Source organism: Alosa alosa, unplaced genomic scaffold (assembly GCF_017589495.1).
Source record: "Alosa alosa isolate M-15738 ecotype Scorff River unplaced genomic scaffold, AALO_Geno_1.1 AALO_1.0_unplaced_2, whole genome shotgun sequence".
Classification (NCBI taxonomy): Eukaryota; Metazoa; Chordata; class Actinopteri; order Clupeiformes; family Clupeidae; genus Alosa; species Alosa alosa.
In genome coordinates, this window is record NW_025962321.1 from 1278241 (window position 1) to 1284240 (window position 6000).

The window sequence follows — 6000 nt, forward strand, 5'->3', positions numbered from 1 at the left end:
ATTATAAAAGAAAATACTAATCAAATTATTCCTAATAATAATAAATTTGATATAAAAGATCTAATCTTCACCTATTATTATCTTCCTTATACTCTTTCCGCTTGAGGTTAGTTTATACTAAATTCTTTTTATATCTTCTGTGTATTATACATAATAATAAAAATACATAATGGTATTTCATCTGACATAAACATAAAATTAGATCAAATCTATAAAGAAAATAATAAAGGAAAAGAATTTTGTCTTAAAGAATATGAAAAAAATAATTGTAATAATAATACAGATAATATTCCCGCTATGAAAAATCTTTGCCAAAATTGAAAATATTGCATGGAAAATGATCCCCATAATAATATAAGTAAAGGAAAATTATCCGCTACTGCCCTAGGAGAAATATTAAACTCATTCTTTGAACCCATAAGCTATAAATCATTAATATTTATAACTCTAATTATTCTCTTAATAGTCTTTACCACTAACTCAATCTTAAATTAGTCTCAAAAAAATTTTAATGAAAATCTTATACCCTTACTTAAAAGAAAAAAATTAATTAATAAATTTTAATTTATGGTATATACTTCTTCTTAGTATTAGGAAATAAAGAATAACCATATTTCTACATATGCTCATATTGATTCTTCATTGCAAGAAATATCATTAAAACAATATAAAATACTAATATAGGAGGATAAATTGGAAAATCTAAAAATTCAAAATATGTACATAAAAATGCTATTAAACATGATATTATTGCATACTTTCAATACTAAAACTCAGTTATAGTCTTTAAATATGGTTTAAATTCCTATGTATCTAATGTAGGTAATCCAATTGATCCATCATCTTTCTCTGTTAATACCGGTGTTACAAATTCTATTGTTAATTTTATTAAATGTACTATAAGAAAATATGCTATTACTAAAAATTTATTTAATAATAATATTCTAATAAAAAATATTAAAAAAATAATACTAAAAAATGTTCATCTACTTATTATTAATGTTGAAATTGAATCCATAATTTTATTGTAATTTTTTACTATATCATTTTCTAAATTAGTCTATCCTTCAACAGTATTATTTAATATAGAAATATCATCCAATATTTTTGTCATTTGTGTTTAATCAAATTAATAAAATACATATAATAAAAATTATCATAATAAACTCTTCAATATATAAAAATATACTTTTTATATTATTCCAATTAACAATCCAATCGTAAAATATATTTACACAATATATATATATTAAATAGACTTACCAGGACCCGAACCTGGGACCTTCACCTTATTAGAGTGACGCTCTAACCTACTGAGCTACAAGTCTTATCTATCATAATATAATTCTAAAATATAAAATAAAAAATAAAAATTAAAATTCTATTTTATTAAACATATAACTATATTTGTTAAACATCGCACTTACTTTAGGATTTTCTACAATATTTTCTTCACTTACATTGCTTTTTCTTTCATTAATAAGATTAAGTCTTAATTTTTGTAAATCAAAATTTCAATCAAAACACTACTTTGCACTTCTTGTTGATTTTCTCAAAATATTTAAAACACTTTCATTAATATATATAAAAAAATGTTCTAAAACATCTAAAATTTTATTTTCAGACTACTTTATTTTTCCTATAATATAAGATGTATTCTCAATATTATCTGTCAAATTAACTAATATAGGATCAATATAACTATCAGATGTTATAAATTTAAAATGTAAATTTGACTTCTCATAATAATATGTTTTAAATTCTATATTCTACTAAAATAATCCTGTCTTTATATTAATAACATAATTAGATGTTCAATATCCTGTCTTATATACACATTCATCTCTTAATTCTGTACTAAATATTATATTTAGATTTTTATTTTCATAATGAATTAATGAACAAAAATCAGTTCTTTTATTTACTGTATTTTTACAATAATTATAAAATTTCTCATTTAAATTTACTAAAAAATCGTGATAAGTCATCTTAACATGTACATTGGATATATCTTCTATTTTATTATCCTTTATTTTATATATAATTTTATTTAATTGATCTATATACATATCTTCCTTGAACTTATTAATATTTGATACTATATATTTATTGTTATTATTATCTTCTAAATATGAAATTTTATTTATAATTTTCTAAGTAATATATTTATTTATTACACTATAATCTACATTTCCATTATCAATTATTTTTTTAACTGATTCTATAACTTTATATTCCATTTTTACTCCACATATATCTATCATAGATTTAATAATATCTTCTATCATTTGTGTTAAATTTAAATTAATTAATTAAATATTTTTTATTTATCGATGTAATATATCTTACATTTCTTATTATATCTCTATAATTAATTTCTTCTTTTAAATCTAATGCATAAACTGAAGATTTTGTATTTAAATATATTAAATATTTAGTTCCATACTGGTAATTTTTCATAATTTTTTATTTTTAGAAAATTAAAAAATTAATTAAATATTTTTTTATTTTTATCACTTACTTAAAATTAAAAAAATAATTGTTAGAAAAATATATGTTAGAAATAAAGGATAGACTTGTGTTCGATGAAGATAATAGATGTATGTAATACGAATTACAAATACAAATGAGAATTACATGTTTCCCTATCATTTATTATCTTCTTTAAAAATGAATATTCTTTCTTTAAATAAAAAATTATGAATTTATGAAAAAATGAATTTTTTTTATTTTTTTATTTTTTTACTTATTATGATAAAATCTTTTAATATTATTTTAATATTATTATTAATAGTGAACAAATTCTATATAAACTAAGTAATATCATTTTCTAATACATTAGGAAATTTTTTAATAAGAAAATCATTGAGTCAATTTAATATTTTATGTTTATTTAAATTTTCATCTATAATATTTATTAATTTAGTTAATAGTAAGCATTGTGTATCAATAGCATCGTAATGATAAGAATCAAGAATTATTTTCATTAAGTTTTCTAGAATTAAAATTATGAATTCATCAATATTTTCATTAAATTTATCTAATAGTATTATTAAACATTGTATGGCTTCATTAGAAATATTTATATCTATAGAATCTAATAAATTTATTATTATATTTAAAATAATCTATATCTAATTATTATCTAGTAGCTAAATGCAGTTTATACATATAATTTGAATTAGTTTCAATAGTTGAATATAGTTTTTGTTCAAGTTCTCATTTATATTAGTAGTTGGTATTATTAATACTTTTATTATCTAAGTTAGTTCTTGTTTATCAATAGATTTTATATTTTTTATTACAGAATGAAAAAGAGTTAATAAAATGATACTGTTATTATTCAATAAAGAAAATATTTGAATTTTTATTCTGTTTCATATATCTATATTACGATTAAATATATTATTAATACATATATCTAATAATGAAATTATTAAGTTTAATATATGCTATATTGTTTTATTATTTATATTATATAATTCCAAATAAATTTTTATAAGATGATCAAATATTTTACCTATCTATGTTAAATATGAATATTTTATAATAGAAGCAACTTTTATATTAATAATAAGAAAATTTTCTAATTTTTTATCATATGAATTATTACTTATAATAGTACAAAATATTTGATTTTCTTCAGCTAATAAATTATTAATAAGAAATTGCTATTTATTAATATCCTATTCTAAACATATTATATAACACATACCTTCATAATAATTTAGTTTATCATTAATTTCCAATTTATCAATGATTAATTCTTTTCTTTCTAATAATAAATCAACAAATTTATATTTTTTATAATCGGAATTTTTTATATTAAAACAATAATCTATTTGAGTAGTATTATTATTCAATAATAAATGTTTGGAATTTTTACATAATATAAGAAATGTTTCAGAACTCATTTCTTTAATACCTTCATATTCTTCATGCATAAATTCAATTAATTTATATATAACTGTCTATAGGAAATTTCAATGATTTTTTAAAAATCTCTAATGATTTCTTATTATATACATAATATTAGTAGCAATTATAGCTTTATCCTATTTACTATTAGAATCTTCACAATATTCTAATAAAATTTTAATAATATCTATAAGAAATTCATCTTCTGTTTCAACATCATATACCATAGAAATAGAACCTATACTTCAACATAATGGATTTAATATTTTATGCTAATGATTTTTAAAATCTGTAAAATTTCAAATTTCATTTTTAATATATCAACTAGATTTTTCAGAATCTAACATAATAATATTTTTTAATAAAGTTTTCATCTATATATTTAATTGAATAGTATCAGTATCTTTTATTTTCTCTTTAATAAAATTACCATAATCATCTTCAACCAAAATAACTTCTTCAGGTTTTACCATTTTTCTTAGTATTAGTTTTAACATATTCTAAAATATATTTTTATCAATTGAACCCTTACATTCCAACTAATATTTAGTATATTTTAATCAAAATTCTATACAAATACAAAATATTTCTCTATCAGGAAAATCAGAAATTTTTAAAATTAAATTTAAAATTTCTAAATTATAATATGGATTGTTTTTAGTAAATTCTGATATCAATAAAGAAATATTACGAAAATACTATTTTCCATTAATATCTAAACATTGAAAATCAATTTCAATATTTTCTAATTCTTGATACATAGTACTTATAATTTTAAAAAATAATTCTTTATTAGGATAAATATTAAATATTTCTATAAAACATAATAAACAATCATTTCTTAAATTCTAATTATTATAAAAATAATAATAAATAATATCGCAAATCTATGTTTCTAATATATATCCACTTGGAATTCAAGTTAAATACTATCTTAACGCTATAAGAATATCTTTTATTAAAATAGAATTATTCTACTATAGTAATAATAAGAAAAATGGAAATATTATTTTAAATTCTTCATTTAATTTTACTTTATATTTATCTAATAAAGAGCTTTCAATATCTCCCTTATTTTCAAATATTTCTTCAGATAATAATGTTAAAATTCTAATAACATTAAGACAAATATCTATATTCTAACTTGTTGATGATATTAAATGCTAAATAAAATCGGATCAATTTTCTAATCATTCTTGTTTTATTATTTCTATTATTATCAAATTAATTTTATTTAATAATAAAAGTTCATTTGTTGTATTAGATATTTTTATCATATACTAAATTATAAAATTTTTAATTGTATCTTTCTATGTTTTATCTATAACTAATCATTTAATCTTAATAGTTTTAGTTAAATTTAAACAACATAATATTTTACTGTTTATATTATTAGAATATAATAAAATTTTATCTGTATATAATCAAGATTTCTCATTTTCCTAAAATTCTATTAATTCTTTCTATACAAATTCATTATTTGGATTAGTATAAAGCATATTAACCATTTCATCATATTTTTCTATTGAAAAATTTTCTAATAAACTTTTCTTCATTTAACACTAAGTTAATTTTAAATTAATTTTTAATTTATATAAAAATTATATAAAAAAAATACAAAAATTAAAAATTAATTTAACTTAACAACATAAATAATTAGTCTCTTCATCTTCTATATTTATCTTTATTTCATCTACTTCTTCAGTAAAATTTTTATTATTCATTAAATCCTCTGCTAATTTATTAAATGCTTCTTGAATATTTTTATTATCTTTAGCTGATGTTTCTATATAATATAGATTATATTGCTATATAAAATTTAAAATTTCTTTTTCATCTACTTTTCTATCATCTTTATCACATTTATTTCCAATAATTATAATATTAGAATTAGAATTTCCATTTTCTCTAATATCTTTTAATCATTTATTTAATGACTAAAATGACTCTTTATTAGTCAAATCAAAGACTATTATAATACCATGAGCTCCATTATAATAGGCAGAAGTTATTGAATGATAAATTTCTTGTCCAGCTGTATCTCATATCTGTAATTTTAATGTCTTATCTTGAATATTTATT

General features: G+C 17.8%; 1 non-coding gene across 1 annotated transcript; it reads right to left on the reverse strand.

The window, feature by feature from the left end:
- Positions 1–1254: 1254 nt before the first annotated feature.
- On the reverse strand, positions 1255–1328 carry trnai-aau. The gene has a single exon. It is a non-coding gene; the product is annotated as a tRNA-Ile (tRNA).
- Positions 1329–6000: the final 4672 nt, after the last annotated feature.